We start from the raw sequence: 26,601 nt of genomic DNA on the forward strand, positions 1-26,601 counted from the left end.
AACATAAGCAAGCATTTGATATGGTTATGTTTTAATCAAATATTATATCTGTTTGGGCTTCTGCTGGTCAATTTGCAGTCTACAAATTATTTATAATTATGTTCGGTCCCATGACCATTCGCTCATGAACAAATCTGCCAGCAGCTGAATCTAGTTGATGACCCCTGATCTATGGAGAAGCCCCTGTCTGAGGTCCACCACACGTTTTCATTTGTGGAGGCTTTCCAGACAGACTATAGGCAGAGCGGGTTCGTATATATACTGAACAAAAATATAAACGCAACATGTAAAGTGTTGGTCCCATGTTTCATGAGCTGAAATAAAAGATCCCAGACATTTTCCATGCGCACAAAAAGCTTATTTCTCTCAAATTTTGTGCACAAATTTGTTTACATCCCTGTTAGTGAGCACTTCTCCTTTGCCAAAGAATCCATCCACCTGACAGGTGTGGCATATCAAGAAGCTGATTCAACAGCATGATCATTACACAGGTGCACCTTGTGCTGAGGACAATAAAATGTGCAGTTTCGTCACACAACACAATGCCACAGATGTCTCAAGTTTTGAGGGAGCGTGCAATTGGCATGCTGACTGCAGGACTATTGAATGTTAATTTCTCTACCATAAGCCGAATTTGGCAGTACGTCCAACCGGCCTCACAACCGCTAACCACGTGTAACCACGCCAGCCCAGGACCTCCACATCCGGCTTCTTCACCTGCGGGATCCACCTGAACAGCTGATGAACCTGAGGAGTATTTCTGTCTGTAATAAAGCACTTTTGTGGGGAAAATCTCATTCTTATTGGCTGGGGCTGGCTCCACAGTGGGTGCACCCCTACCCAGTCAATACATAGATTAGGGCCTAATGAATTTATCTCAATTAACTGATTTCCTTATATGAACTGTAACTCAGTAAAATCATTGAAATTGTTGCACGTTGCATTTCTATATTTGTTCAGTATAGTATGTTGTGTATTGGCATGTTCAGTACAAAAACGTTTTGGACCATTGCAGATAGAAATGCCATGAACAGAACTGACATGATTATTTAGAATGCATGTTTGTTCTACATAACATATTTCTTTCCAGTAGTGTAGTGGAGGGCATACACAGGTATTCCATTGCATTGCGCATACCCACTTCGTAATCCCCACGAAGCGTATCAAAGTCATGTAGAGGATTATACGCCATATCAATTAATAATAATATGCCATTTAGCAGACGCTTTTATCCAAAGCGACTTACAGTCATGTGTGCATACATTTTTTTGTATTTTTTTTTTGTGTATGGGTGGTCCCGGGGATCGAACCCACTACCTTGGCGTTACAAGCGCCGTGCTCTACCAGCTGAGCTACAGAGGACCACCTCATGAAATAAGGCTGATGGAACAGATTAGAATATTTAGCTTAAAATGCTGATAAACGATTATTTCTTAAAATAACGCGAAATAAAATAATTTATTAAAAGCACGCGGCGGTAGGCCGAATGTTCCAAAAAGCAATTTGTGGGAAAATACTGTTCTAAAATGTGCACCACAAATGCAAGGGGTTTCAGGGACAGAGATGGAAATAGCCGTTTGAAAATTTAGAAAAAGGGGAGATCTAAAGATGCAACAACTACCTAATGACTGGGACAATGACTGGGACAATGACTGGGATAATGACTGGGATAATGTCTACCTTGGTTTGCTAATATGACTAGGATAATGTCTCTGGCTGCTAGACAATGAAAGAAAGTTGATTTGAACAGAACAGGAGAGCATATATCAAATAATTCCCTCCAATTTCTATGGTGGGGATTTTGGACAGGCTACTTTGAAGCAAGGTAAGAAAGGCAAAAAGTAAAATGTCTAGGTTTTAAGGAACAGGAAACATATAGTGATGCTGATGATAGGCATTACCATCCTTTCCCAAAAAACTCAATTAAATATTAAATAGATTAAATTAATTAAATAGATTAAAAAAATTAAATATGAAATAGCTCCAAAGTAACGTTCGCCTACCTGGCAGAATGATATCATGATTATTTGTTTCCCAAACTCCATCTCATGTGCGTTATAGAAATACAGCTAACTTAACAACAATTCTAGGTGCCTGCACAGTTGAATTAAAGAGTAACTATACACCAAAAAAAGAAAAAAACCGCTAAAGTGGTCTCCTGATGTGGCTTAAGCTTTGTTGTTTTTCTATAAAATAAGTGTGAATTTCAGAAAAATCTGAAACCTGTGAATTTCTGCCTCATTTATCTGTTTCAATAGTAGACCTACTATGATCCTACTTGAACAGCGAAGGTTGGCCTGACTGTGAAAGACCAATATGGGATTTATCATTTTAGGTAATTCAGAGTGTATGTCACCGTTCGTTTCACACAGGGCGCCTTTCCTTCACCGCCGTTTGGGAAATGTTGGAGTAAACCCACTTCTCCAGGCATCACTACACCCCTGTTTCTATCTGAACGTTGTGTCTGTCCTGCTGGACGCGGACCTGTTACCCACTTCTCCAGGCATCACTACACCCCTGTTTCTATCTGAACGTTGTGTCTGTCCTGCTGGACGCGGACCTGTTACCCACTTCTCCAGGCACCACTACACCCCTGTTTCTATCTGAACGTTGTGTCTGTCCTGCTGGACGCGGACCTGTTACCCACTTCTCCAGGCACCACTACACCCCTGTTTCTATCTGAACGTTGTGTCTGTCCTGCTGGACGCGGACCTGTTACCCACTTGTCCCTACCTATGTGAAGCTAGCTAACTACAATAACAATTAGCCATAATAGTGCAATTTGCGGTTCGCCTTCAAAATAAAAGTCCATCATTGAAAGCGATGCAAACGGATACAAATAGTGGAATCATGCTATATTTGGACTAGATAATACTAAACAGTGTTGTTAGATAATGTAAAATTAAATACAATAATTAATTAGTTTGACAATAAACAGAAAAAACGGTTGAAATTCCACTGTGGATGTATTAGACTGCATAATTGCATTGGGGGCATTCCTATATGCATTGTACAGCCTTACCTCTGGATTGTGCATCCATGAAATGGGGTGTCAGCCCACTCAGTGACACCCACAGAACACAACTATGCAGAGTTTACACAAATATTAGCATCTTAGTTCTTACTGCAGGACTCTGAAACGACTGTGAAATCTAAGATGAATGCACCAATTGTAAGTGGCTCTGGATAAGAGCGTCTGCTAAATGACTCACTACTGTTGTGGCTCTGGATAAGAGCGTCTGCTAAATGACTCACTACTGTAGTGGCTCTGGATAAGAGCGTCTGCTAAATGACTCACTACTGTAGTGGCTCTGGATAAGAGCGTCGGCTAAATGACTTGCTTCCTTAGTGGCTCTGGATAAGAGCGTCTGCTAAATGACTCACTACTGTAGTGGATCTGGATAAGAGCGTCTGCTAAATGACTCACTACTGTAGTGGCTCTGGATAAGAGCGTCTGCTAAATGACTCACTACTGTAAAGGCTCTGGATAAGAGTGTCTGCTAAATGACTCACTACTGTAGTGGCTCTGGATAAGAGCGTCTGCTAAATGACTCGCTTCCTTAGTGGCTCTGGATAAGAGCGTCTGCTAAATGACTCACTACTGTAGTGGCTCTGGATAAGAGCGTCTGCTAAATGACTCACTACTGTAGTGGATCTGGATAAGAGCGTCTGCTAAATGACTCACTACTGTAAAGGCTCTGGATAAGAGCGTCTGCTAAATGACTCACTACTGTAGTGGCTCTGGATATGAGCGTCTGCTAAATGACTCACTACTGTAGTGGATCTGGATAAGAGCGTCTGCTAAATGACTCACTACTGTAAAGGCTCTGGATAAGAGCGTCTGCTAAATGACTCACTACTGTAGTATCTCTGGATAAGAGTGTTTGCTAAATGACTCACTACTGTAAAGGCTCTGGATAAGAGCGTCTGCTAAATGACTCACTACTGTAGTGGCTCTGGATAAGAGCGTCTGCTAAATGAGTCACTACTGTAAAGGCTCTGGATAAGAGTGTCTGCTAAATGACTCACTACTGTAGTGGCTCTGGATAAGAGCGTCTGCTAAATGACTCACTACTGTAGTGGCTCTGGATAAGAGCGTCTGCTAAATGACTCACTACTGTAGAGTCTCTGGATCAGAGCGTCTGCTAAATGACTCACTACTGTAAAGGCTCTGGATAAGAGCGTCTGCTAAATGACTCACTACTGTAGTATCTCTGGATAAGAGTGTCTGCTAAATGACTCACTACTGTCGTGGCTCTGGATAAGAGCGTCTGCTAAATGACTCACTACTGTAGTGGCTCTGGATAAGAGCGTCTGCTAAATGACTCACTACTGTAGTGGCTCTGGATAAGAGCGTCGGCTAAATGACTTGCTTCCTTAGTGGCTCTGGATAAGAGCGTCTGCTAAATGACTCACTACTGTAGTGGATCTGGATAAGAGCGTCTGCATAAATGACTCACTACTGTAGTGGCTCTGGATAAGAGCGTCTGCTAAATGACTCACTACTGTAAAGGCTCTGGATAAGAGTGTCTGCTAAATGACTCACTACTGTAGTGGCTCTGGATAAGAGCGTCTGCTAAATGACTCGCTTCCTTAGTGGCTCTGGATAAGAGCGTCTGCTAAATGACTCACTACTGTAGTGGCTCTGGATAAGAGCGTCTGCTAAATGACTCACTACTGTAGTGGATCTGGATAAGAGCGTCTGCTAAATGACTCACTACTGTAAAGGCTCTGGATAAGAGCGTCTGCTAAATGACTCACTACTGTAGTGGCTCTGGATATGAGCGTCTGCTAAATGACTCACTACTGTAGTGGATCTGGATAAGAGCGTCTGCTAAATGACTCACTACTGTAAAGGCTCTGGATAAGAGCGTCTGCTAAATGACTCACTACTGTAGTATCTCTGGATAAGAGTGTTTGCTAAATGACTCACTACTGTAAAGGCTCTGGATAAGAGCGTCTGCTAAATGACTCACTACTGTAGTGGCTCTGGATAAGAGCGTCTGCTAAATGAGTCACTACTGTAAAGGCTCTGGATAAGAGTGTCTGCTAAATGACTCACTACTGTAGTGGCTCTGGATAAGAGCGTCTGCTAAATGACTCACTACTGTAGTGGCTCTGGATAAGAGCGTCTGCTAAATGACTCACTACTGTAGAGTCTCTGGATCAGAGCGTCTGCTAAATGACTCACTACTGTAAAGGCTCTGGATAAGAGCGTCTGCTAAATGACTCACTACTGTAGTATCTCTGGATAAGAGTGTCTGCTAAATGACTCACTACTGTAGTGGCTAAGGATAAGAGCGTCTGCTAAATGACTCACTACTGTAGTGGCTCTGGATAAGAGCGTCTGCTAAATGACTCACTACTGTAAAGGCTCTGGATAAGAGCGTCTGCTAAATGACTCACTACTGTAGTGGCTCTGGATAAGAGTGTCTGCTAAATGGCTCACTACTGTAGTGGCTCTGGATAAGAGTGTTTGCTAAATGACTCACTACTGTAAAGGCTCTGGATAAGAGCGTCTGCTAAATGACTCACTACTGTAGTGGCTCTGGATAAGAGCGTCGGCTAAATGACTTGCTTCCTTAGTGGCTCTGGATAAGAGCGTCTGCTAAATGACTCACTACTGTAGTGGATCTGGATAAGAGCGTCTGCTAAATGACTCACTACTGTAGTGGCTCTGGATAAGAGCGTCTGCTAAATGACTCACTACTGTAAAGGCTCTGGATAAGAGCGTCTGCTAAATGACTCACTACTGTAGTGGCTCTGGATAAGAGCGTCGGCTAAATGACTTGCTTCCTTAGTGGCTCTGGATAAGAGCGTCTGCTAAATGACTCACTACTGTAGTGGATCTGGATAAGAGCGTCTGCTAAATGACTCACTACTGTAGTGGCTCTGGATAAGAGCGTCTGCTAAATGACTCACTACTGTAAAGGCTCTGGATAAGAGTGTCTGCTAAATGACTCACTACTGTAGTGGCTCTGGATAAGAGCGTCTGCTAAATGACTCGCTTCCTTAGTGGCTCTGGATAAGAGCGTCTGCTAAATGACTCACTACTGTAGTGGCTCTGGATAAGAGCGTCTGCTAAATGACTCACTACTGTAGTGGATCTGGATAAGAGCGTCTGCTAAATGACTCACTACTGTAAAGGCTCTGGATAAGAGTGTCTGCACAAATGACTCACTACTGTAGTGGCTCTGGATAAGAGCGTCTGCTAAATGACTCGCTTCCTTAGTGGCTCTGGATAAGAGCGTCTGCTAAATGACTCACTACTGTAGTGGATCTGGATAAGAGCGTCTGCTAAATGACTCACTACTGTAGTGGCTCTGGATAAGAGCGTCTGCTAAATGACTCACTACTGTAGTGGCTCTGGATAAGAGCGTCTGCTGAATGACTCACTACTGTAGTGGCTCTGGATAAGAGCGTCTGCTAAATGACTCACTACTGTAGTGGATCTGGATAAGAGCGTCTGCTAAATGACTCACTACTGTAAAGGCTCTGGATAAGAGCGTCTGCTAAATGACTCACTACTGTAGTGGCTCTGGATATGAGCGTCTGCTAAATGACTCACTACTGTAGTGGATCTGGATAAGAGCGTCTGCTAAATGACTCACTACTGTAAAGGCTCTGGATAAGAGCGTCTGCTAAATGACTCACTACTGTAGTATCTCTGGATAAGAGTGTCTGCTAAATGACTCACTACTGTAGTGGCTAAGGATAAGAGCGTCTGCTAAATGACTCACTACTGTAGTGGCTCTGGATAAGAGCGTCTGCTAAATGACTCACTACTGCAAAGGGCTCTGGATAAGAGCGTCTGCTAAATGACTCACTACTGTAGTGGCTCTGGATAAGAGTGTCTGCTAAATGACTCACTACTGTAGTGGCTCTGGATAAGAGTGTTTGCTAAATGACTCACTACTGTAAAGGCTCTGGATAAGAGCGTCTGCTAAATGACTCACTACTGTAGTGGCTCTGGATAAGAGCGTCTGCTAAATGAGTCACTACTGTAAAGGCTCTGGATAAGAGCGTCTGCTAAATGACTCACTACTGTAGTGGCTCTGGATAAGAGCGTCTGCTAAATGACTCACTACTGTAGTGGCTCTGGATAAGAGCGTCTGCTAAATGACTCACTACTGTAGTGGCTCTGGATAAGAGCGTCTGCTAAATGACTCACTACTGTAGTGGCTCTGGATAAGAGCGTCTGCTGAATGACTCACTACTGTAGTGGCTCTGGATAAGAGCGTCTGCTAAATGACTCACTACTGTAGTGGATCTGGATAAGAGCGTCTGCAAATGACTCACTACTGTAAAGGCTCTGGATAAGAGCGTCTGCTAAATGACTCACTACTGTAGTGGCTCTGGATATGAGCGTCTGCTAAATGACTCACTACTGTAGTGGATCTGGATAAAAGCGTCTGCTAAATGACTCACTACTGTAAAGGCTCTGGATAAGAGCGTCTGCTAAATGACTCACTACTGTAGTATCTCTGGATAAGAGTGTTTGCTAAATGACTCACTACTGTAAAGGCTCTGGATAAGAGCGTCTGCTAAATGACTCACTACTGTAGTGGCTCTGGATAAGAGCGTCTGCTAAATGAGTCACTACTGTAAAGGCTCTGGATAAGAGTGTCTGCTAAATGACTCACTACTGTAGTGGCTCTGGATAAGAGCGTCTGCTAAATGACTCACTACTGTAGTGGCTCTGGATAAGAGCGTCTGCTAAATGACTCACTACTGTAGAGTCTCTGGATAAGAGCGTCTGCTAAATGACTCACTACTGTAGTATCTCTGGATAAGAGTGTCTGCTAAATGACTCACTACTGTAGTGGCTCTGGATAAGAGCGTCTGCTAAATGACTCACTACTGTAGTGGCTCTGGATCAGAGCGTCTGCTAAATGACTCACTACTGTAAAGGCTCTGGATAAGAGCGTCTGCTAAATGACTCACTACTGTAGTATCTCTGGATAAGAGTGTCTGCTAAATGACTCACTACTGTAGTGGCTAAGGATAAGAGCGTCTGCTAAATGACTCACTACTGTAGTGGCTCTGGATAAGAGCGTCTGCTAAATGACTCACTACTGTAAAGGCTCTGGATAAGAGCGTCTGCTAAATGACTCACTACTGTAGTGGCTCTGGATAAGAGTGTCTGCTAAATGGCTCACTACTGTAGTGGCTCTGGATAAGAGTGTTTGCTAAATGACTCACTACTGTAAAGGCTCTGGATAAGAGCGTCTGCTAAATGACTCACTACTGTAGTGGCTCTGGATAAGAGCGTCTGCTAAATGAGTCACTACTGTAAAGGCTCTGGATAAGAGCGTCTGCTAAATGACTCACTACTGTAGTGGCTCTGGATAAGAGCGTCTGCTAAATGACTCACTACTGTAGTGGCTCTGGATAAGAGCGTCTGCTAAATGACTCACTACTGTAGTGGCTCTGGATAAGAGCGTCTGCTAAATGACTCACTACTGTAGTGGCTCTGGATAAGAGCGTCTGCTGAATGACTCACTACTGTAGTGGCTCTGGATAAGAGCGTCTGCTAAATGACTCACTACTGTAGTGGATCTGGATAAGAGCGTCTGCTAAATGACTCACTACTGTAAAGGCTCTGGATAAGAGCGTCTGCTAAATGACTCACTACTGTAGTGGCTCTGGATATGAGCGTCTGCTAAATGACTCACTACTGTAGTGGATCTGGATAAGAGCGTCTGCTAAATGACTCACTACTGTAAAGGCTCTGGATAAGAGCGTCTGCTAAATGACTCACTACTGTAGTATCTCTGGATAAGAGTGTTTGCTAAATGACTCACTACTGTAAAGGCTCTGGATAAGAGCGTCTGCTAAATGACTCACTACTGTAGTGGCTCTGGATAAGAGCGTCTGCTAAATGAGTCACTACTGTAAAGGCTCTGGATAAGAGTGTCTGCTAAATGACTCACTACTGTAGTGGCTCTGGATAAGAGCGTCTGCTAAATGACTCACTACTGTAGTGGCTCTGGATAAGAGCGTCTGCTAAATGACTCACTACTGTAGAGTCTCTGGATCAGAGTGTCTGCTAAATGACTCACTACTGTAGAGTCTCTGGATCAGAGTGTCTGCTAAATGACTAAAATGTAAATCTGTACGCCTGTGCATTTCAATTTTGCACGCTTAGACTTTTGGCAATGCTTTAGCGCCCTACCGTGACAAAAATATTTGTGGATGTGCAAACAGAGATTTGCAAGCAAGGAGATAGAGAGAGAGAGAGAGAGAGAGAGAGAGAGAGAGAGAGAGAGAGAGAGAGAGAGAGGAGAGAGAAAGGGAGAGAGAGAGAGAGAGAGAGAGAGAGAGAGAGAGAGAGAGAGAGAGAGAGAGAGAGAGAGAGAGAGAGAGAGAGAGAGAGGGGGGAGAGAGGAGAGAGAGAGAGAGAGAGAGAGAGAGAGAGAGAGAGAGAGAGAGAGAGAGAGAGAGAGAGAGAAAGGGAGCGAGAGAGAGGCAGAGAGAGAGAGAGAGAGAGAGAGAGAGAGAGAGAGAGAGAGAGAGAGAGAGAGAGAGAGAGAGCAGGAGCTCTAGGAGGTTGGACCTGTTTCTTCTAACCAATCAGATGAGGTTTTCATAAATACATCCTACATGTATTTCGATCATATTCTACACTGGTTGGTTGGTGACTGCTCACATGGGCCGTTTTGTCTGGCGCAACCACCTGTCAATCACTTTAACAGGTTACAACTGAGACTGATTGCGCAAGTTCTACCAAGCAATGTGCGTAGGGAAAGGAAAGGTATTGATATTTGCAGTTAATATAGCTCAGAGGGACAAGATATAAAAAATGGAGGCGCTAAATGGAGGTAGAGTGAAATATAACTGGCAGTAGGGCGAAAGTGAGAGGGATGATTTCGGGAGTACCGATGGATGTGTCAATGGAGGAGTTTAAGAGGGAGGTGACCGGGGGAAAGGGGTTGAGGCGAAGTGAATGAGCGTTAAGAAAAGGGAGGGGGGAGTAGAAATTAACATTGAACCGCTGTAGTTTACAACAATTATAGTTTCTGAGGTGGAAGTTGGGAGAGTTATATTTGAGTGTTTCAGTGAAACGTAAGTGAGGGAGGCCCCGCTCTCTCGCTTTACCAGATGTTTAGTTCATTTCATTCCAATCTCCTTTGCATTATTGTAGCATTTCCTGTAGCCTGTCAACTATGCCTCTGTCTATCCCTGTTCTCTCCTCTCCGCACAGGCTATACAAAAGCCTCACACCGCGTGGCTGCTGCCACTCTAACCTGGTGGTCCCTGCACACACCACACACCTGGAGTTCCAGGTCTCAGGCAGCCTCTGGAACTGCCGTTCTGCTGCCAACAAGGCTGACTTCATCCCAGCCTATGCTACCCTCCAGTCCCTCGACTTCTTGGCGCTGACGGAAACATGGATTACCACTGAAAACACTGCTACTCCTACTGCTCTCTCCTAGTCTGACCATGTGTTCTTGCATACCCCGAGAGCATCTGGTCAGCGGGGTGGTGACACAGGAATCCTCATCTCTCCCAAGTGGACATTCTCTCTTTCTCCCTGACCCATCTGTCTATCTCCTCATTTGAATTCCATGCTGTCACAGTCACTAGCCCATTCAAGCTTAACATCCTTATCATTTATCGCCCTCCAGGTTCCCTTGGAGAGTTCATCAATGAGCTTGACGCCTTGATAAGTTCCTTTCCTTAGGATGGCTCACCCCTCACAGTTCTGGGTGACTTCAACCTCCTACGTCTACCTTTGACTCATTTCTCTCTGCCTCCTTCTTTCCACTCCTCTCCTCTTTTGACCTCACCCTCTCACCATCCCCCCCTACTCACAAGGCAGGCAATACGCTTGACCTCATCTTTACTAGATGCTGTTGTTCTACTAATCTCACTGCAACTCCCCTCCAAGTCTCCGACCACTACTTTGTATCCTTTCTCTCTCGCTCTCCTCCAACACTACTCACTCTGCCCCTACTCAGATGGTAATGCGCCGTCGCAACCTTCACTCTCTCTCTCCCGCTACTCTCTCCTCTTCCATCCTATCATCTCTTCCCTCTGCTCAAACCTTCTCCCTCCAATCTCCTGATTCTGCCTCCTCAACCCTCCTCTCCTCCCTTTCTGCATCCTTTGACTCTCTATGTTCCCTATCCTCCCGGCCGGCTCGGTCCTCCCCTCCTGCTCTGTGGCTTTACGACTCATTGTGAGCTCACAGAACAGGGCTCCGGGCAGCTGAGCGGAAATGGAGGAAATCTAGACTCCCTGCGGACCTGGCATTTTCTTCCTCTGTTTCTGCTGCTAAAGCCACTTTCTACCACTCTAAATTCCAAGCATCTGCCTCTAACCCTAGGAAGCTCTTTGCCACCTTCTCCTCCCTGCTGAATCCTCCTCCTCCCCTCCTCCCTCTCTGTGGATGACTTCGTCAACCATTTTGAAAAGAAGGTTGACGACATCCGATCCTCGTTTGTTAAGTCAAATGACACCGCTGGTCCTGCTCACACTGCCCTACCCTATGCTTTGACTTCTTTCTCCCTCTCTCTCCAGATAAAATCTTGCGACTTGTGATGGCCGGCCGCCCAACAACCTGCCCGCTTGACCCTATCCCCTCCTCTCTTCTCCAGACCATTTCCGGAGACTTTCTCCCCTTACCTCACCTCGCTCATCAACTCATCCTTGACTGCTGGCTATGTCTCTTCCGTCTTCAAGAGAGCGAGAGTTGCACCCCTTCTCAAAAAAACCTACACTCGATCCCTCCGATGTCAACAACTACAGACCAGTATCCTTTCTTTCTTTTCTCTCCAAAACTCTTGAGCGTGCCGTCTTTAGCTAACTCTCTTGCTATCGCTCTCAGAATGACCTTCTTGATCCAAACCAGTCAGGTTTCAAGACTGGTCATTCAACTGAGACTGCTCTTCTCTGTGTCACGGAGGCTCTCCGCACTGCTAAAGCTAACTCTCTCTCCTCTGCTCTCGTCCCTTCTAGACCTATCTGCTGCCTTTGATACTGTGAACCATCAGATCCTCCTCTCCACCCTCTCCGAGTTGGGCATCTCCGGCGCGGCTCACTCTTGGATTGCTTCCTACCTGACCGGTCGCTCCTACCAGGTGGCGTGGCGAGAATATGTCTCCGCACCACGTGCTCTCACCACTGGTGTCCCCCAGGGCTCAGTTCTAGACCCTCTCCTATTCTCGCTATACACCAAGTCACTTGGCTCTGTCATATCCTCACATGGCCTCTCCTATCATTGCTACGCAGACGACACACAATTAATCTTCTCCTTTCTCCCTTCTGATAACCAGGTGGCGAATCGCATCTCTGCATGTCTGGCAGACATATAAGTGTGCATGACGGATCACCACCTCAAGCTGAACCTCAGCAAGACGGAGCTGCTCTTCCTCCCGGGGAAGGACTGCCCGTTCCATGATCTCGCCATCACGGTTGACAACTCCGTTGTGTCCTCCTCCCAGAGTGCAAAGAACCTTGGTGTGACCCTGGACAACACCCTGTCATTCTCCGCTAACATCAAGGCGGTGACCTGATCCTGTAGGTTTATGCTCTACAACATTCACAGAGTACGACCCTGCCTTACACAGGAAGCGGCACAGGTCCTAATCCAGGCACTTGTCATCTCCCGTCTGGATTAATGCAACTCGCTGTTGGCTGGGATCCCTGCCTGTGCCATTAAACCTCTACAACTCATCCAGAACGCTGCAGCCCGTCTGGTGTTCAACCTTCCCAAGTTCTCTCCACGTCACCCCGCTCCTCCGCACACTCCACTGGCTTCCAGTTGAAGCTCGCATCTGCTACAAGACCATGGTGCTTGCCCTACGGAGCTGTGAGGGAACGGCACCTCCGTACCTTCAGGCTCTGATCAGTCCCTACACCCAAACGAGGGCACTGCGTTCATCCACCTCTGGCCTGCTGGCTCCCTTCCTCTGCGGAAGCACAGTTCCCGCTCAGCCCAGTCAAAGCTATTTGCTGCTCTGGCACCCCAATGGTGGAACAAGCTCCCCCACGACGCCAGGACAGCGGAGTCACTCACCACCTTCCGGAGACACTTGAAACCCCACCTCTTTAAGGAATACCTGGGATAGGATAAAGTAATCCTTCTACCCCCCTTACCCCACCCCCCAAAAATAAAATAAAAACAATTGTAAAGTGGTTGTCCCACTGGCTATAATAAGGTGAATGCACCAATTTGTAAGTCGCTCTGGATAAGAGCGTCTGCTAAATGACGAAAATGTAAAATGAAAATGTTAAGTGTCAGCGCATGGGACATGTAGCTAGCGTCTGTAGAGACGTTGTGCGAAGTGTGGGGGACCACATGAATATGGCAAGTGTGGGTGGAGGACAAGGCAAGGCGCTGTAACTGCGGCGGGGAACATAGTGCTGCGTTCGGGGAAGTATAGCACAGAAGCAGGAAGGTACAGAGATATAAGATCACAAACAAGGTAACGTATGCTGAAGCAGCACAGAGAGTTCAAAGTACAGAACCTGGGAGGAAATTAGAGCAGCGGCCTCCAATGGAAGGGGGAGGTGAGGGAGTAGCACAAACTGGGGTCTACACCAAATATGACCATCAGTGTGCGAAGAAAAAATAATCGTTGGTGTCGTTGGTGTAAGTCGCTCTGGTTAAGAGCGTCTGCTAAATGACCAAAATGTAAATGTAAATGTGTTGAACAGGGTTGTGTTCTTGGCATTCATGTGCAGTGATGAATATGAGTGATCAGGTTAAGAAAAAGTCTGCACTCATAGAATTGATGGAGGCCAAAGATTTCCTGTGAATTACAGAAGAACTGGAGATGTTGAATCAGCCAAGAGGTGATTGGTTGGAACATCCTGTTTAGTTTTTACAGTCCTTCAGTGGAACTCTAGAAGATTAATAGCAGGAGCAGGAGTTTGACATGGATGTAGTCCCAGATGATCCAAGAGACATGGATCAAACCTCAACTGGAGTTTGTGATTCCGGGATTCAGTTCGGTATGGTGTGATACAGTGGAGGGGGTTGTGCTACGTTCGTTAAAGAGGGACGGAGAACAGAGTATTACAAGAATTGAAAGGTGTGGGAATAGAAATATGTAAGAATAGGGGTAACATTGTAATAGTTAATTTCTATAACCCCTGCAAGCCTCTCATGTTAGCACAGTTAGAAGGGATTAATAGGATGTGTAGGGGGAGGAACGTAATATGGTGGGGTGATTTTAATGCCCATAATCAACTCTGGGGACGTACGCATAAAGATAACAATGGGAGTATAGTTGAAGAATTGATGGATAACAGGGATTAGTGTTAATGATGGGAAAGGGAGGAGAATCGATGTGGAGAAGTATCTGCAGTGGTGGCAGGGAGGTGAGGGTTAGAGTCATGCCTGGACTTGACATTTCATTTTATATCAGGTGGTCCAGTACCATTTTATATCAGATAGTCCAGTACCATTCATTTTATATCAGATGGTCCAGTACCATTTTATGTCAGATGGTCCAGTACCATTTTATATCAGATGGTCCAGTACCATTTTATGTCAGATGGTCCAGTACCATTTTATGTCAGATGGTCCAGTACCATTTCATTTTATATCAGATGGTCCAGTACCATTTTATATCAGATGGTCCAGTACCATTTTATGTCAGATGGTCCAGTACCATTTTATGTCAGATGGTCCAGTACCATTTTATTTCAGATGGTCCAGTACCATTTTATTTCGGATGGTCCAGTACCATTTTATGTCAGGTGGTCCAGTACCATTTGATATCAGATGGTCCAGTACCATTTCATTTTATGTCAGATGGTCCAGTACCATTTTATATCAGATGGTCCAGTACCATTTTATTTCAGATGGTCCAGTACCATTTTATATCAGATGGTCCAGTACCATTTTATGTCAGATGGTCCAGTACCATTTTATGTCAGATGGTCCAGTACCATTTCATTTTATGTCAGATGGTCCAGTACCATTTAATTTTATATCAGATGGTCCAGTACCATTTTATGTAAGATGGTCCAGTACCATTTCATTTTTATGTCAGATGGTCCAGTACCATTTTTATGTAAGATGGTCCAGTACCATTTCATTTTATATCAGATGGTCCAGTACCATTTTATATCAGATGGTCCAGTACCATTTTATGTAAGATTGTCCAGTACCATTTCATTTTATATCAGATGGTCCAATACCATTTCATTTTTATGTCAGATGGTCCAGTACCATTTTATATCAGATGGTCCAGTACCATTTTATGTCAGATGGTCCAGTACCATTTTATGTCAGATGGTCCAGTACCATTTCATTTTACGTCAGATGGTCCAGTACCATTTTATGTCAGATGGTCCAGTACCATTTTATATCAGATGGTCCAGTACCATTTTTATGTCAGATGGTCCAGTACCATTTTATGTCAGATGGTCCAGTACCATTTTATGTCAGATGGTCCAGTACCATTTTATATCAGATGGTCCAGTACCATTTTATGTCAGATGGTCCAGTACCATTTCATTTTATGTCAGATGGTCCAGTACCATTTTATGTCAGATGGTCCAGTACCATTTTTATGTCAGATGGTCCAGTACCATTTTATGTCAGATGGTCCAGTACCATTTTATATCAGATGGTCCAGTACCATTTTATATCAGATGGTCCAGTACCATTTCATTTTATGTCAGATCGTCCAGTACCATTTTATATCAGATGGTCCAGTACCATTTTATATCAGATGGTCCAGTACCATTTTTATGTCAGATGGTTCAGTACCATTTCATTTTATGTCAGATGGTCCAGTACCATTTTATGTCAGATGGTCCAGTACCATTTCATTTTATGTCAGATGGTCCAGTACCATTTTATGTCAGATGGTCCAGTACCATTTCATTTCACGCCAGATGGTCCAGTACTATTTTATGTCAGATGGTCCAGTACCATTTTATATCAGATGGTCCAGTACCATTTCATTTTATGTCAGATGGTCCAGTACCATTTTATGTCAGATGGTCCAGTACCATTTCATTTCACGTCAGATGGTCCAGTACCATTTTATGTCAGATGGTCCAGTACCATTTTATGTCAGATGGTCCAGTACCATTTCATTTTATGTCAGATGGTCCAGTACCATTTTATGTCAGATGGTCCAGTACCATTTTATGTCAGATGGTCCAGTACCATTTTATGTCAGATGGTTCAGTACCATTTTATATCAGATGGTCCAGTACCATTTCATTTTATGTCAGATGGTCCAGTACCATTTTATGTCAGATGGTCCAGTACCATTTCATTTTACGTCAGATGGTCCAGTACCATTTCATTTCACGTCAGATGGTCCAGTACCATTTTATATCAGATGGTCCAGTACCATTTTATATCAGATGGTCCAGTACCATTTTATGTCAGATGGTCCAGTACCATTTTATGTCAGATGGTCCAGTACCATTTTATGTCAGATGTCCAGTACCATTTTATGTCAGATGGTCCAGTACCATTTTATGTCAGATGGTCCAGTACCATTTTATATCAGATGGTCCAGTACCATTTTATGTCAGATGGTCCAGTACCATTTTATGTCAGATAGTCCAGTACCATTCATTTTATATCAGATGGTCCAGTACCATTTTATGTCAGATGGTCCAGTACCATTTTATATCAGATGGTCCAGTACCATTTTATATCAGATGGTCCAGTACCATTTCATTTTATGTCAGATGGTCCAGTACCATTTCATTTTATATCAGATGGTCCAGTACCATTTCATTTTATATCAGATGGTCCAGTACCATTTTATATCAGATGGTCCAGTACCATTTTATATCAGATGGTCCAGTACCATTTTATTTCAGATGGTCCAGTACCATTTTATTTCAGATGGTCCAGTACCATTTTATGTCAGGTGGTCCAGTACCATTTGATATCAGATGGTCCAGTACCATTTCATTTTATGTCAGATGGTCCAGTACCATTTTATATCAGATGGTCCAGTACCATTTTATTTCAGATGGTCCAGTACCATTTTATATCAGATGGTCCAGTACCATTTTATGTCAGATGGTCCAGTACCATTTTATATCAGATGGTCCAGTACCATTTCATTTTATGTCAGATGGTCCAGTACCATTTCATTTTATATCAGATGGTCCAGTACCATTTTATATCAGATGGTCCAGTACCATTTCATTTTATATCAGATGGTCCAGTACCATTTTATATCAGATGGTCCAGTACCATTTCATTTTTATATCAGATGGTCCAGTACCATTTTATATCAGATGGTCCAGTACCATTTTATATCAGATTGTCCAGTACCATTTCATTTTATATCAGATGGTCCAATACCATTTCATTTTATGTCAGATGGTCCAGTACCATTTTATATCAGATGGTCCAGTACCATTTTATGTCAGATGGTCCAGTACCATTTTATGTCAGATGGTCCAGTACCATTTCATTTTACGTCAGATGGTCCAGTACCATTTTATGTCAGATGGTCCAGTACCATTTTATATCAGATGGTCCAGTACCATTTTATGTCAGATGGTCCAGTACCATTTTTATGTCAGATGGTCCAGTACCATTTTGATGTCAGATGGTCCAGTACCATTTTATATCAGATGGTCCAGTACCATTTTATGTCAGATGGTCCAGTACCATTTCATTTTATGTCAGATGGTCCAGTACCATTTTATGTCAGATGGTCCAGTACCATTTTATGTCAGATGGTCCAGTACCATTTTATGTCAGATGGTCCAGTACCATTTTATATCAGATGGTCCAGTACCATTTTATGTCAGATGGTCCAGTACCATTTCATTTTATGTCAGATGGTCCAGTACCATTTTATATCAGATGGTCCAGTACCATTTTATGTCAGATGGTCCAGTACCATTTTATGTCAGATGGTTCAGTACCATTTCATTTTATGTCAGATGGTCCAGTACCATTTTATGTCAGATGGTCCAGTACCATTTCATTTTTATGTCAGATGGTCCAGTACCATTTTATGTCAGATGGTCCAGTACCATTTCATTTCACGTCAGATGGTCCAGTACTATTTTATGTCAGATGGTCCAGTACCATTTTATATCAGATGGTCCAGTACCATTTCATTTTATGTCAGATGGTCCAGTACCATTTTATGTCAGATGGTCCAGTACCATTTCATTTCACGTCAGATGGTCCAGTACCATTTTATGTCAGATGGTCCAGTACCATTTTATGTCAGATGGTCCAGTACCATTTCATTTTATGTCAGATGGTCCAGTACCATTTTATGTCGAGATGGTCCAGTACCATTTTATGTCAGATGGTCCAGTACCATTTTATGTCAGATGGTTCAGTACCATTTTATATCAGATGGTCCAGTACCATTTCATTTTATGTCAGATGGTCCAGTACCATTTTATGTCAGATGGTCCAGTACCATTTCATTTACGTCAGATGGTCCAGTACCATTTCATTTCACGTCAGATGGTCCAGTACCATTTTATATCAGATGGTCCAGTACCATTTTATATCAGATGGTCCAGTACCATTTTATGTCAGATGGTCCAGTACCATTTTATGTCAGATGGTCCAGTACCATTTTATGTCAGATGTCCAGTACCATTTTATGTCAGATGGTCCAGTACCATTTTATGTCAGATGGTCCAGTACCATTTTATATCAGATGGTCCAGTACCATTTTATGTCAGATGGTCCAGTACCATTTTATGTCAGATGGTCCAGTACCATTTCATTTTATATCAGATGGTCCAGTACCATTTTATATCAGATGGTCCAGTACCATTTTATGTCAGATGGTCCAGTACCATTTTATGTCAGATGGTCCAGTACCATTTTATTTCAGATGGTCCAGTACCATTTTATTTCAGATGGTCCAGTACCATTTTATGTCAGGTGGTCCAGTACCATTTGATATCAGATGGTCCAGTACCATTTCATTTTATGTCAGATGGTCCAGTACCATTTTATATCAGATGGTCCAGTACCATTTTATTTCAGATGGTCCAGTACCATTTTATATCAGATGGTCCAGTACCATTTTATGTCAGATGGTCCAGTACCATTTTATGTCAGATGGTCCAGTACCATTTCATTTTATGTCAGATGGTCCAGTACCATTTAATTTTATATCAGATGGTCCAGTACCATTTTATGTAAGATGGTCCAGTACCATTTCATTTTATGTCAGATGGTCCAGTACCATTTAATTTTTATATCAGATGGTCCAGTACCATTTTATGTAAGATGGTCCAGTACCATTTCATTTTATGTCAGATGGTCCAGTACCATTTTATGTAAGATGGTCCAGTACCATTTCATTTTATATCAGATGGTCCAGTACCATTTTATATCAGATGGTCCAGTACCATTTTATGTCAGATTGTCCAGTACCATTTCATTTTATATCAGATGGTCCAATACCATTTCATTTTATGTCAGATGGTCCAGTACCATTTTATATCAGATGGTCCAGTACCATTTTATGTCAGATGGTCCAGTACCATTTTATGTCAGATGGTCCAGTACCATTTCATTTTATATCAGATGGTCCAGTACCATTTTATGTCAGATGGTCCAGTACCATTTTATGTCAGATGGTCCAGTACCATTTTATGTCAGATGGTCCAGTACCATTTTATTTCAGATGGTCCAGTACCATTTTATTTCAGATGGTCCAGTACCATTTTATGTCAGGTGGTCCAGTACCATTTGATATCAGATGGTCCAGGACCATTTCATTTTATGTCAGATGGTCCAGTACCATTTTATATCAGATGGTCCAGTACCATTTTATTTCAGATGGTCCAGTACCATTTTATATCAGATGGTCCAGTACCATTTTATGTCAGATGGTCCAGTACCATTTTATGTCAGATGGTCCAGTACCATTTCATTTTATGTCAGATGGTCCAGTACCATTTAATTTTATATCAGATGGTCCAGTACCATTTTATGTAAGATGGTCCAGTACCATTTCATTTTATGTCAGATGGTCCAGTACCATTTAATTTTATATCAGATGGTCCAGTACCATTTTATGTAAGATGGTCCAGTACCATTTCATTTTATGTCAGATGGTCCAGTACCATTTTATGTAAGATGGTCCAGTACCATTTCATTTTATATCAGATGGTCCAGTACCATTTTATATCAGATGGTCCAGTACCATTTTATGTAAGATTGTCCAGTACCATTTCATTTTATATCAGATGGTCCAATACCATTTCATTTTATGTCAGATGGTCCAGTACCATTTTATATCAGATGGTCCAGTACCATTTTATGTCAGATGGTCCAGTACCATTTTATGTCAGATGGTCCAGTACCATTTCATTTTACGTCAGATGGTCCAGTACCATTTTATGTCAGATGGTCCAGTACCATTTTATATCAGATGGTCCAGTACCATTTTATGTCAGATGGTCCAGTACCATTTTATGTCAGATGGTCCAGTACCATTTTATGTCAGATGGTCCAGTACCATTTTATATCAGATGGTCCAGTACCATTTTATGTCAGATGGTCCAGTACCATTTCATTTTATGTCAGATGGTCCAGTACCATTTTATGTCAGATGGTCCAGTACCATTTTATGTCAGATGGTCCAGTACCATTTTATGTCAGATGGTCCAGTACCATTTTATATCAGATGGTCCAGTACCATTTTATGTCAGATGGTCCAGTACCATTTCATTTTATGTCAGATGGTCCAGTACCATTTTATATCAGATGGTCCAGTACCATTTTATGTCAGATGGTCCAGTACCATTTTATGTCAGATGGTTCAGTACCATTTCATTTTATGTCAGATGGTCCAGTACCATTTTATGTCAGATGGTCCAGTACCATTTCATTTTATGTCAGATGGTCCAGTACCATTTTATGTCAGATGGTCCAGTACCATTTCATTTCACGTCAGATGGTCCAGTACTATTTTATGTCAGATGGTCCAGTACCATTTTATATCAGATGGTCCAGTACCATTTCATTTTATGTCAGATGGTCCAGTACCATTTTATGTCAGATGGTCCAGTACCATTTCATTTCACGTCAGATGGTCCAGTACCATTTTATGTCAGATGGTCCAGTACCATTTTATGTCAGATGGTCCAGTACCATTTCATTTTATGTCAGATGGTCCAGTACCATTTTATGTCAGATGGTCCAGTACCATTTTATGTCAGATGGTCCAGTACCATTTTATGTCAGATGGTTCAGTACCATTTTATATCAGATGGTCCAGTACCATTTCATTTTATGTCAGATGGTCCAGTACCATTTTATGTCAGATGGTCCAGTACCATTTCATTTTACGTCAGATGGTCCAGTACCATTTCATTTCACGTCAGATCGTCCAGTACCATTTTATATCAGATGGTCCAGTACCATTTTATATCAGATGGTCCAGTACCATTTTATGTCAGATGGTCCAGTACCATTTTATGTCAGATGGTCCAGTACCATTTTATGTCAGATGTCCAGTACCATTTTATGTCAGATGGTCCAGTACCATTTTATGTCAGATGGTCCAGTACCATTTTATGTCAGATGGTCCAGTACCATTTTATGTCAGACAGTCCAGTACCATTTCGTGTCAGACGGTCCAGCACTATTTTGCGCCACATACCTCCCATCTCAGCTTCGACATACAGGGAGAGGCATCCTTCTGGCTGGAACAGCCAGGACACTCCAGTCTGGGCCCTCCTGTGGTGGAGCTCTGTATTATTCCTCATGCATTAAAGCCTCCAAGCCACAAGAGGTCGCACTTCCCACATTCTCCACCAATGTAACCACTCGCTAAGCGTGGCTGGTAAGAAGGAATTGAGGAGGAACAATGACAGAAGTCTCACACACAGGGGCACAGCTTAAAGCAGGCTAGGCTGGCATATTTCTTCAAAATAAACGGTTCATAAAGCTGGTTCTCAAACATTAACTGAAAACAAAACACTCTCCCACTCTACTTAACTGAACTGGATCAGCTTGAATTGAGACTAATATATTGATTTTTTTTACCCCTTTTTTATGATTTTTGTATTGGTTGACATCCCATCATTTAACCCATTCTTTATGTTTGTGTTGTCATATACAGTAAGTCTTTGCATTGATGTTAAACAGTCTGTGTTTGCATCTACAGATAACATAGTCATTTCACCCCTAATGGTCACGGTCTTAAACTCTCATTACTTAAAGGACTGGGGAAAACAATGAACACAACATTGGGACGCAACCAGGTGCATGTAGGATCTTCCGGGCCTTTCCTAGTCATGGAAGACAACATGCAGCAAAGACCACTCCTGAATTGTGGGTAGGATGTGGTGCTTCAGGGGAGTTGTTGGTGCAGAGGGCCTAGTAGAACACAATGCCTTCAGTAGCCTTCTGGAGGCAGGAACAAAGACAGGCCGCCTCTTGGTTCTCACTGGAAAAGACTGTGTCCTGCACCCTGGTGCATTGGTCAAACACTACGGTACTAAAACCCATAGACAAATGGTTTGAAACAGAGCAATTACACAGAACTCAGGTTACGGTTAGTGTTGAGATTTCATGTTAGACTCACCATTTACCAATCTTCCACAAAGATTGTAACTTAACCCCTTTTAAACTGTTACATACAGTGCCTTCAGAAAGTATTCAGACCCCTTGACTTACTCCACATTTGTTGCGTTACAGCCTGAATTCAAAATTGATTTAAATATTATTTTGTTTCTCACTCATCTACACCCCATAATGACAGAGTGAAAACATGTTTTTAGACATTGTAGCACATTTACTGAAAATGAAATACAGAAATATCTAATTTACCTAAGTATTCACACCCCTGAGTCAATACTTTGTAGAATCACCTTTGTCAGCGATTACAGCTGTGAGTCTTTCTGGGTCAGTCTCTAAGAGCTTTCCGGGTCAGTCTCTGAGAGCTTTCCACACCTGGATTGTGCAACATTTGTCCATTATTCTTTAAAAATTCTTCAAGCTTTATCAAAATTGGTTGTTGATCATTGCTAGACAACCATTTTCAGGTCTTGCCATATATTGCCATAGTAGATTTAAGTCAAAACTGTAACTAGGCCACTCAGGAACATTCACTGTCTTCTTAGTAAGCAACTCCAGTGTAGATTTGGCCTTGTGTTTTAGGTTATTGTCCTGCTGAAAGGGGAATTAATCTCCCAGTGTCTGGTGGAAAGCAGACTGAACCAAGTTTTCCTCTGGGATTTTGCCTGTGCTTAGCTCTATTCCATATTTATGTATTTTTTACACCCCAGTCCTTAACGATTACAAGCATACCCATAACATGATGCAGCCACCACCATGCTTGAAAATATGGAGAGTGGTACTAGGTAATGTGTTGTTTTGGATTTTCCCCAAACATTACACTTTGTATTCAGGACAAAAAGTGAATTGCTTTGGAAATTTGTTTTGCAGTATTACTTTAGTGCCTTGTTACAAACAAGATGCATGTTTTGGAATATTTTTATTCTGTACAGGCTTCCTTCTTTTCACTCTGTCACACTGGTTGGTCACTCTGTCACACTCTGTCACTCTGTCACACTGGTCACACTGGTTGGTTGGTGACTGCTCACATGGGCCGTTTTGTCTGGCGCAACCACCTGTCAATCACTTTAACAGGTTACAACTGAGACTGATTGCGCAAGTTCTACCAAGCAATGTGCGTAGGGAAAGGAAAGGTATTGATATTTGCAGTTAATATAGCTCAGAGGGACAAGATATAAAAAATGGAGGCGCTAAATGGAGGTAGAGTGAAATATAACTGGCAGTAGGGCGAAAGTGAGAGGGATGATTTCGGGAGTACCGATGGATGTGTCAATGGAGGAGTTTAAGAGGGAGGTGACCGGGGGAAAGGGGTTGAGGCGAAGTGAATGAGCGTTAAGAAAAGGGAGGGGGGAGTAGAAATTAACATTGAACCGCTGTAGTTTACAACAATTATAGTTTCTGAGGTGGAAGTTGGGAGAGTTATATTTGAGTGTTTCAGTGAAACGTAAGTGAGGGAGGCCCCGCTCTCTCGCTTTACCAGATGTTTAGTTCATTTCATTCCAATCTCCTTTGCATTATTGTAGCATTTCCTGTAGCCTGTCAACTATGCCTCTGTCTATCCCTGTTCTCTCCTCTCCGCACAGGCTATACAAAAGCCTCACACCGCGTGGCTGCTGCCACTCTAACCTGGTGGTCCCTGCACACACCACACACCTGGAGTTCCAGGTCTCAGGCAGCCTCTGGAACTGCCGTTCTGCTGCCAACAAGGCTGACTTCATCCCAGCCTATGCTACCCTCCAGTCCCTCGACTTCTTGGCGCTGACGGAAACATGGATTACCACTGAAAACACTGCTACTCCTACTGCTCTCTCCTAGTCTGACCATGTGTTCTTGCATACCCCGAGAGCATCTGGTCAGCGGGGTGGTGACACAGGAATCCTCATCTCTCCCAAGTGGACATTCTCTCTTTCTCCCCTGACCCATCTGTCTATCTCCTCATTTGAATTCCATGCTGTCACAGTCACTAGCCCATTCAAGCTTAACATCCTTATCATTTATCGCCCTCCAGGTTCCCTTGGAGAGTTCATCAATGAGCTTGACGCCTTGATAAGTTCCTTTCCTTAGGATGGCTCACCCCTCACAGTTCTGGGTGACTTCAACCTCCCTACGTCTACCTTTGACTCATTTCTCTCTGCCTCCTTCTTTCCACTCCTCTCCTCTTTTGACCTCACCCTCTCACCATCCCCCCCTACTCACAAGGCAGGCAATACGCTTGACCTCATCTTTACTAGATGCTGTTGTTCTACTAATCTCACTGCAACTCCCCTCCAAGTCTCCGACCACTACTTTGTATCCTTTCTCTCTCGCTCTCCTCCAACACTACTCACTCTGCCCCTACTCAGATGGTAATGCGCCGTCGCAACCTTCACTCTCTCTCTCCCGCTTCTCTCTCCTCTTCCATCCTATCATCTCTTCCCTCTGCTCAAACCTTCTCCCTCCAATCTCCTGATTCTGCCTCCTCAACCCTCCTCTCCTCCCTTTCTGCATCCTTTGACTCTCTATGTTCCCTATCCTCCCGGCCGGCTCGGTCCTCCCCTCCTGCTCCGTGGCTTTACGACTCATTGTGAGCTCACAGAACAGGGCTCCGGGCAGCTGAGCGGAAATGGAGGAAATCTAGACTCCCCTGCGGACCTGGCATTTTCTTCCTCTGTTTCTGCTGCTAAAGCCACTTTCTACCACTCTAAATTCCAAGCATCTGCCTCTAACCCTAGGAAGCTCTTTGCCACCTTCTCCTCCCTGCTGAATCCTCCTCCTCCCCTCCTCCCTCTCTGTGGATGACTTCGTCAACCATTTTGAAAAGAAGGTTGACGACATCCGATCCTCGTTTGTTAAGTCAAATGACACCGCTGGTCCTGCTCACACTGCCCTACCCTATGCTTTGACTTCTTTCTCCCCTCTCTCTCCAGATAAAATCTTGCGACTTGTGATGGCCGGCCGCCCAACAACCTGCCCGCTTGACCCTATCCCCTCCTCTCTTCTCCAGACCATTTCCGGAGACTTTCTCCCTTACCTCACCTCGCTCATCAACTCATCCTTGACTGCTGGCTATGTCTCTTCCGTCTTCAAGAGAGCGAGAGTTGCACCCCTTCTCAAAAAACCTACACTCGATCCCTCCGATGTCAACAACTACAGACCAGTATCCTTTCTTTCTTTTCTCTCCAAAACTCTTGAGCGTGCCGTCTTTAGCTAACTCTCTTGCTATCGCTCTCAGAATGACCTTCTTGATCCAAACCAGTCAGGTTTCAAGACTGGTCATTCAACTGAGACTGCTCTTCTCTGTGTCACGGAGGCTCTCCGCACTGCTAAAGCTAACTCTCTCTCCTCTGCTCTCGTCCTTCTAGACCTATCTGCTGCCTTTGATACTGTGAACCATCAGATCCTCCTCTCCACCCTCTCCGAGTTGGGCATCTCCGGCGCGGCTCACTCTTGGATTGCTTCCTACCTGACCGGTCGCTCCTACCAGGTGGCGTGGCGAGAATATGTCTCCGCACCACGTGCTCTCACCACTGGTGTCCCCCAGGGCTCAGTTCTAGGCCCTCTCCTATTCTCGCTATACACCAAGTCACTTGGCTCTGTCATATCCTCACATGGCCTCTCCTATCATTGCTACGCAGACGACACACAATTAATCTTCTCCTTTCTCCCTTCTGATAACCAGGTGGCGAATCGCATCTCTGCATGTCTGGCAGACATACAAGTGTGCATGACGGATCACCACCTCAAGCTGAACCTCAGCAAGACGGAGCTGCTCTTCCTCCCGGGGAAGGACTGCCCGTTCCATGATCTCGCCATCACGGTTGACAACTCTGTTGTGTCCTCCTCCCAGAGTGCAAAGAACCTTGGTGTGACCCTGGACAACACCCTGTCATTCTCCGCTAACATCAAGGCGGTGACCTGATCCTGTAGGTTTATGCTCTACAACATTCACAGAGTACGACCCTGCCTTACACAGGAAGCGGCACAGGTCCTAATCCAGGCACTTGTCATCTCCCGTCTGGATTAATGCAACTCGCTGTTGGCTGGGATCCCTGCCTGTGCCATTAAACCTCTACAACTCATCCAGAACGCTGCAGCCCGTCTGGTGTTCAACC

This window comes from Coregonus clupeaformis, unplaced genomic scaffold, assembly GCF_020615455.1.
Source record: "Coregonus clupeaformis isolate EN_2021a unplaced genomic scaffold, ASM2061545v1 scaf0889, whole genome shotgun sequence".
Lineage (NCBI taxonomy): Eukaryota > Metazoa > Chordata > Actinopteri > Salmoniformes > Salmonidae > Coregonus > Coregonus clupeaformis.